The following is an 8,339-nucleotide window of genomic DNA, read 5'->3' as shown; positions in this document are numbered from 1 at the left end:
GATCCCCACGCCATGAGGATCGGGGCAGAGGGGGACCAGGAGAAGTGTCAGTCCTGAGTCCTTCAGCGCCCCATGGCTACAACATCATGGGAGGAGGAGGACTGGGGTGCTATCATAAGTAAATGCTCTCTAACACTAGATCCCAGGGATAATAATCCATCAAATCCCAAAGGTTGCCCCAAGCAACTCCCCAGTTTATGCACAGTGGGTTGCTTCCTTTGTACAAAATCCTTCATGCATCCCCATTTCCCATATAGTGTTTCACCTCCTGTCGTACCTTGTAATCTTGGCTTATAATACAGCTCAGAGTTATTATATGTCACACAAGGGTTGAAATTTAAAAAAAAAAAAAAAACAGACCGCAGCTCGGCTCAGACACAGCACAGCAGTGGGAGGAGTGGCTATGGGGGCTGAAGGGAACCTGGGGTCCGTAACCACCAGGAATTGCTCTACGTGTGAGCTGCCACCAAGGGCCCGGCATGCTGGGGAGAGCTCTGCAGAGACATGATGCTGACAGGAGCAGGGACAAGAGCAGGCAGGAGGTTTCTCACCACTGGCATGGCCAAGGTATGGAAAAGACTGGGCACCGGCAGGTCTGCAGGTGCAGCCTTTGAAGAGCTGAAGCTCTTCGGAAGAAGCATTTCCAGCTCTTTGTGGTGCCTCAGGGCTAACAGGACACCAAAGGGCTCGCTGCCCAGCCGCGGGGAGCGCCGTGCCCAGCCGGCCCCACAGCTCCCACTGTCAGACGTGGGCCGGGGCCGGAGGCAGGATACCAGGCCTGGTGAACCAGAGGTCTCATCCGGTATGGAGGAGCCAAACTCCCAGTGTTTACTTAAGCGAGAAGCAGAATAAACTCTGGTCCTTAAAACTAAACATCTAAATGCACTCGTTAATCCCGAGACTTACAATAAGCAATTGTACAAACACACCTTAACTGTTTTCTGGCGGTTTTTACAGGTCACCCAGAAAGACGTGTCATCTTTCAAAACACAGCAAACGTCCCCAGGTCGGCGGGAGGGGGCTCTTCAGGTACATCTTCACACAAAACACCGACGACTACAGACAACACAGAGGCAAAACCAGCTCCGTGTGCAGGACGTGCAGGTGGATTCTCCCTGCAGGCTTGGGGACCGAGAGGAAAATTCAAAGAGCTGACACCCTGAGCGCAGTGCCTGCTTTTACAATGCAGAGGACCCTATGGTTTTCCCTATGGTGATCCCTTTTAATAAAGAGACTCCACTCCTGCCACACCGTTGAACTGCTGCTTAAATACATTCTGAAAGATTTTTTTCATTCATTTTTTTTCCCTGAAAACATGGGCAGTCGCTGAATTTAATGTTTTGTAGAGTAAAACCACAAGGTTTCACTCAGTCCTCATCTATAATTGTGGTAGACACTAAAAAATCCCTTGAGAGTCCTGGCACACACAGAGCCAGACCAGATCCTCCAAGTTTCCTCCACACACAAATCCTCTGAATAACTAATATTAATATATAGTAAATAATAATTGTAATACTTAGCACTTTCCACCCATAGATCTCCCAGTATTTCATCGAGCTGGATGAATGCCTTTATTCTCTTGCTCACAAGCAAACGCAGACTTCTCTGCTGCAAACACTTTCCACACAGGTGTTTAATTTTAACCTTCCACCTAGTTTTGGTGATTATGTTGTGGTCAGCCCCAGCACTGGGAGAGCCCCAGGTTGGTCTTCTTCTGTAGATGTTCCCTTTGGGAAAGCAAAAATGCTAAAGGTATTTTTAATATGCATACATGGACAATTCATTGGCTTCCTAAATGCCAAATATCCGCACCCAGACTCATTTATCTTCTTTCTCTTTCATTGCTGTGAGCATCTCTCATTTAGTTTCATCATGCTTTGGCAGGAGGTGGATCAGCCCTTTTATACCTTCGGAGGAAACGTGTTTTTGGCACGCTCTGTATTTGCAGTGGCCAGAAATGCCTCTTCTCCCCAACCACGGGTAGTTCCCAGCCTGGGACAGCACCTCCAGAGGCACAGCCCTGCACCAGGAACCAGCCAGCTCTGCCCTGTGCGAGCAGGGTACGGAACCGTGCTTGTGCCCTGTGGCAGAGACAAGCCCGTCTCTGTAGAGGTCTGTCATCATTTTGTCTGCATTATTAAAACAGGCATAAGAAACATCTCTCCTTCTCACCTCTTTGCAGTGACTTCAGACCTTGTGTGTTCCTCACTTGGGATTTTCAAATGAATTTTTGGGGAAGAGGGCCTGAAGGAAACAGGGGGCTGCTGAGAGCAGTGTGTAATAAAATAGCAGCTTTGGGTGAAAGGCAATTTTTAAAATAGCTGAAATGCTGAACTATGTAAATCTGCATATTAAAAGCCAGGTAAAAGCAGCAGCTCTGGGCACAGATGTGGAGGGGTGGCAGAGCCTTTAACCAGAGGAGAGGTCCAGAGGTACCCCTGCGTGGGGATGGATAGATAGATTTGGGATGGCGTGTGCTTCTCCCAAAGCAATCTTTCCAATGGACAAATAGTTTACAGCAACAGAACTTTTCAACAGAATTTGTAAACTTATTGTTTTCTTCTTTTTCTGGTTTTGAAAGCAGGCAGGGTGAAGATGGTGTAAACCCTTATTTTGTGCTGTTTGTCTTAAAATGTAGGTGCTCCTGGGCTCTTGCTGCTGATGCTGGTCGTGGTAAATCAAAGACAGAGACATCAACATCTGCCTTGGGCCAGAAGGCTGGCAATGCAGCATTGAAACAGCAGCCTGGAACAGACACAGGTCCGAGGAGAGCAGAGGTGTGAGCATCCTCAGCAGGACCCTGTCCTCTGGCCCAGGAGCAGGACCCTGCAGGAGCACTGCCAGAAGCTCTTCAAGGGAGTCATGCAGTGCAAAGTTTTTGGGCGTAGCAACACTCTGCAGGTCTTTGCGTGTGCAGCTGCCAAATTTACCTTGAGCATCCTCAGCCCAGCGCCAAGCTCTGCTGGAAAATACTCAGAGGTGCATAAGTGATGTTTTGTCACATCAGCTCCGCCGACTGCTCTCAGGATTCCCCTGGAAGCTGCCTCTCATTTCTGCCTTGCTGAATTCAGCAGACCTCAGGGATAGGTTTGGCAAAGAAAGAGGTCATCTAAATACAGCTTTGTACCGTCCATCCCCGAGCAATGAGACGCACATTGAGAAATAGCTGCGGAGTTTGTTTCATCCTCCCAAACCCCTGGAACCACACAGAAAGAGCACATTCCCTCGGAAATGGCACCTCGCACTCTGTGTGTGCCCGAGTTTCAGCGTGTGGGCAAGGAGCCGGGCGTGGAGAGGCTGCACGAGGAGGGACAAGACCCAGCACAAGGCAGGAGCGGGAGGGCAGAGGCACGGCCCCCGCTTCCCGGTGACAGCTCAAGGCTGACACATGGCAGCTCTCCCTGAACCAGCACCATATCTTCGGTTTAATCCATCCCTGCAATTAGGAGGTAATCACTCTGGTGGGAAAATGTAACAAAATATTAAGCCATCAGTTTTCATTTGCATGAGGCCCCGCGCATGCTGCCAGAAAGCGCCGTCCGTCTCGCCTCTCGGTACGGAGCTCCTGCCAAGTAATGTGTGCTTTCCTCATTTCCACTCCCAGGCCAGCATGGTCACCTGAAAAATGAGTGCTGGGGACCCATGCGCAGAGTGGAGATGAGTTTCAGATGGCTCAGCAGGCACTCGGATAGTTTTAGAGCAACTTTGGAAGTCATCAATCATAGCAGATACAGCAGTAACAGCACACGACGGGGACGTCCCACGGCAGGAGAGGAGGCAGGGCTGGCTCGGGGAAGTCCTTCTCCATGGCACCATCCCACGTCAGGAATGGAAGAGGCTGGGCCAGGCCAAAGCCCCCTCTCCTGCCTCCCATCACAGCCTGGAGCTCATCCCTGGGGAAGAGGAAGGAATAAAGTGAGTTTTCAGTGACAGGTTCCCAAACACTGCACTTCTCTGCCCTCAGTCACCTCTCTGTGAGTGAGTACCCTTAAGTGTGTTCTTAGTCCTGCTAAAGCCAAAGCTAAACACTTCACAGCTGAAGGTAGAACTGAGTACCCACATCTACACAGGGTTCCTTTTCCCACCAAGGCCTAAGAAGCTGGTTTAAGAAGATTCAAGGTCTGACACGAGGCGTGTTAGGGTCCAGCACTACACCCGCAGGTGCACGGCTGTGGCACTGCTGCACTGCAAAGCACGGTGGGGTGATGCTAAGGGGTGATGCTAAGGGCAGCAAGCTCTGGGGCCAGAGGTGATGGCTGCCTTGTGGGAAGGTAGTCAAGTTCTCAAGTGTATGTGCCATTCGTCTCTTTCCCCCCATACCTTTAATGCATGGAATAAAATTGTAGTAGAGAGATCCTTGGACCGATGTCTAGACCTTGAGTAACTTTTCAGTAATGCCGAAATCCCCACGATCCTGTTCTTTGGCAGTAAGTCCTCAGACAGATCTCTAGAAAGTCATTAAAAGTGCTGTGATTTAACTGGCAAGTAAACAGCTGACCACAAGCTGCAGCATCAGAAATCCTGCTAGTGCAAAGATGAGAAATGCATCAATATTTCATTGATTGAGATCTCCTCCCATTAATGTCTACATTGTATAAGGAAACATCTCCAAATGTCATTCTTAAAGAATAACAAGCAGTTTTATTAGAGTAAGTGCAGCCCTTCCAGTTGTCACAAGCAGGGCTATAATTATTTTTAAAGGCCTCGGAGAATTAAACTAAGTATTACCACCCTCTACAAAACTTTGTTTGTTTGTTTTTGTTTGTTGTGGGTGATCCTTGGTTTGCAGCTTGTTAGCAGCATGTCACCAGGGGATAAACACAACCACACACAAAAAAAGTCTCTTTCCCAACATCTCCTTCAAAGCGTCTTGCATGCTCCGCACGCTGCCGTTAATTGCTGATGTACACAACCGCTTCGGCTTTTTTTGTTGTTGTTGCATAAGTGTCACCACTAGTAGTTGGGCATGCATAAATATCGAGCTGGTTTATTACTTAAAGATGACAATGATGATAATTTCAGTGATTTGAAAGAAATAAAGGGATTTCTTTGCCACAACAAGTATTTTCTGTGCTCCAGCTAACCACAAAGGTAACAACGTACCACTCGTTTTGTCCAAGAAGAGCCCAGGTCTGTCCTAACTGATCCAGCATGCTACAGCAGCCTTTCACAAGCGTGATGGAAACATCAGTACATCTTGCTCCTTTAAAGCCTCTTCCATTTGACTCATTCCTGCCTTAACCTGCGCGCGTCCCGGGGTAGGTGGGGGTGGTTGGCTGCAGGCACAAAAACCTCGTGCACCTCGCTGGGCTCACACCAGGAGGCTGGGGCAGGGCTGGAAAGAGGGCTTCTCCCCGTCCTCATGCTTTATTCTCCATGTTCCAGCAGGCTTTCTGCTTTTTGCAGTCATCCACACAAACTCCTAGACACATTTTCTAAGCGCTGGAGCAGCTTTGCCCTTTCCTTCCCTGCAGCTCATCTTCAGCAATGCTGGGCTGTGGGAGAAGTTGGGAGGCAGCAAGGAGAGCACTCAGCCCCCTCCTGCTGCTCCCACCACAAATGGGGGGGGGGGGGGGGGGGGAACCCTTTCCATCTTGCTTCAGCAGGGAATAGGAGTGGACTGAAGTGCTGGAAATATTACTGGCCTTGAATGGATGATCTTGCAGGTCTGACTCACACAAACCTCCCAGCGGAGTGAATGGGAGGACTGCTGGACTAGAATTGAAAGGGAAAAAAATCCGTATTGAGTCCCTTCCCCCCATATGGTTAGGTCTGTCTTGGGAAGGACAATATTTTCCAAACAATTTGTCATTTTTTTTTCTGATCTCTCCTTTCCATTTGGCTCCAAAGCAAAAGTGCGTGCACAGAAAGAAGTTTATTCCTTTACGATTTGCCTCTTCTGGGAAGTTTAGAAATGCTCGAATCCACTCATGTTCCAAACATCCCAGTTTTCCCAAAGAAGCTGTGTGGCCTTCTAGACACTATTCCAAGGCTGCACTAACAGGGAAGGCTGCGAACGAAGGAGCGGGTCGGCTTGGGGAGCCATTTCTTTGCTATATTTGGGAATACATGGAGACATTAATGAATGTTTGGGATGATTAAAGTAAGCAATTGCACAGGGTTCTTTTGTTTGTACAGGAACAATTTGCGCCACCACCATGCAGAATGCGAGCTTGGCTTTGGAAACCATCCTTTCGGAAGCTGCTTGGGTTGGGGTGGAGATGATTTGGTGCCCTTTTGGTTGGCAGCAGGAGCATCACCTGGCAATGAGGAGCCCAGCAGTAGATGGGCATTCCCGCCTGCCCCCCAGCAGCTCGGCACTCCTCGGTGTCTTTGGGGCACAACCCCCATGTGTGGTTGGCATCTGCATCCATCGGATGTCTTCTGTGGGTGGGAAGCTCTGTGGTGGCCATCTTCCAAACTGGAAGCTGAAGCACAGACACCAATTCGTATGCCTTTGGATCAAGTACAAAGGAAATAACAGCTCCTGGGCACCTACAGAGAGGTTTACACCTGCAGATTCTCTTTCCACCTTATTTTAGGCACTCTAGGATCTCCCTACATCTTGCCTCAAAGGTACATGTATTTTTCTAGTACCTGGAGCCTGCTGCTAGTGCATGGCCCCAGTGCCCCAGTCCTACTGACCTATAAGTCTTGTTCTTCCTTCACAGGGAAGAGCTTGGACAGGCTTCAGCCCACGGTACCCATTCAGCAAGGACCAGCTCCTGGGCCAGGAGGCCTGGGGTCTCTTTATCATCGGCCCTTGCAGCCCGAAGGCCTTGGGCAGCCCCAGCCCTGCTGCTCCTTCGTGTGTGGCTGTAAACCGGCTGTTTGCCTCTCTGGGCAGGGGACATCACTCAGAGCTTTGTCCCTCCAGAAAGCAACTCCCGGGCAGGGGATTTTCCTGCGTGCACATCTGATCTTAATGGGGAACGGATCCTGGCAGCCCTGACCTGCGCTGAATACAGGCAGGATGTTGGCAACGTCTCTGTATTCACCTGCCCATAGCCACTGCTCAAATAACTTGAAAACCTGCAGCAATTCATCATCCTGGAGGAGGTCCCCCAGCACCCACCCAAAGACCTGGGTGAAGCTTTTCCCGGTGCCAGCGCCCAGCCAAGCCCAGTGCCAAGCAAGCTGTGACCCCGCTCTGGGGACATCGGGGCCATCTGCAGGAGGGGACGGCCGTGGGGACATCTCCCCCGCTGCTCAGGCAAGCAGACAGCCCGGGAAGCTCCCCTCCATCCTCAGCATGTAAACATCTGCTGGAGGAAGACTTTTCTCCTAATAACACATCATTAAACATTGATTTAAAGACAATCATCTTCCCTTTCTTTAATTTCACAGCACCTTTAAAACAGCTGTTAGGCTGCAGCGGGGACGATCAGCCGCACAGGAAACGCATTGTTAGCTCCTAGCATTAAAACAGTAGAATGCATTAATTTATGAGCTTCTACTCCCTCTCCAAACGTTTTATTATGTTAATATCACCTTGATGTGCTGGTAGGCCCCGGTGCCAAAGCCTCTTTCACACAGTATGTGCCATCCTAAATTACAGGCTGGGCGCCTCCTGGAACTGCCTTTGGAAAAGTGGAGTAAAGCAGCAAGCACTAAAGTTAATATTATCTTACAGACTAACAACCAGCTAATGCTCGACATGTGAATCCCATTTACTTCTCCTCTCTATAACAAATGGCAAGTGTGGGACTGGACTGTTCCTGATTTTATGCTATTTATCTTTCTGATCCATTCCATATTCGTTGTCCTTGTTTTTCAGCTATGGCTATGGGCTGTGTGTGCGTGCGTGTGTGCAACCCGCTCAGCTAGCAAAGCACAAGCCATGCGCGTGGTGCTGGTGAGGTCCTTGAATCATTTGTGTGCTTTTCCCCGGGGCCGAGCCCCTCCAAATGACCCGTTGGGCTCTCAAAAACCCCAAGAGGGGGCACATGTCAGAAGTGAAGTGTCTGAAATTTCCGAAGCTCCCTGAGAAAACGAAGCTGGACAAAGGGCCTGGGGATGGATGTCTGGCTGGCGGGGCAGCAGAGCTCCCCGACCGTGTGTCCTCCGGGCCCCGTCCAGCTCTGGGCGCTGTTTGCTGCCTCCCCCCGCCCTGAACCCTGCACCGGGGGCGTTTTTCAGGGCATCTCCTCGGGAGGGGGGGGAGAAAAAAAAAAGAAAAAAAAAAAAAAAAAAGAAAGAAAAAAGTGGCCGTTGCTTTCCACTCCCCCCTCAGACGAAGCGAAGCAGCCGGGAGGAAATGAGGAGGGCAGGGGCCGTGGAGCCGGCAGCACGGAGCTGCCCGAGGGGTGGCCGCCACCGGCACCGGCACCGGGAGCGGC

At 50.2% G+C, this 8,339-nt stretch overlaps 1 long non-coding RNA gene across 1 annotated transcript; it reads right to left on the bottom strand.

Moving 5' to 3' along the window:
* Positions 1-1,311: 1,311 nt before the first annotated feature.
* LOC118254978 (uncharacterized) lies at positions 1,312-7,608 on the bottom strand. Its single transcript, XR_004780827.2, has 3 exons — positions 7,351-7,608; positions 4,321-6,428; positions 1,312-3,893 (listed from the first exon to the last, which is right to left on the bottom strand). It is a non-coding gene; the product is annotated as an uncharacterized LOC118254978 (long non-coding RNA).
* Between the last annotated feature and the right edge of the window lie 731 nt (positions 7,609-8,339).

Source organism: Cygnus atratus, chromosome 14 (assembly GCF_013377495.2).
Source record: "Cygnus atratus isolate AKBS03 ecotype Queensland, Australia chromosome 14, CAtr_DNAZoo_HiC_assembly, whole genome shotgun sequence".
Lineage (NCBI taxonomy): Eukaryota > Metazoa > Chordata > Aves > Anseriformes > Anatidae > Cygnus > Cygnus atratus.
The sequence above is the reverse complement of the archived record's forward strand: the minus strand, read 5'-3'. Positions and strand labels throughout refer to the sequence as shown.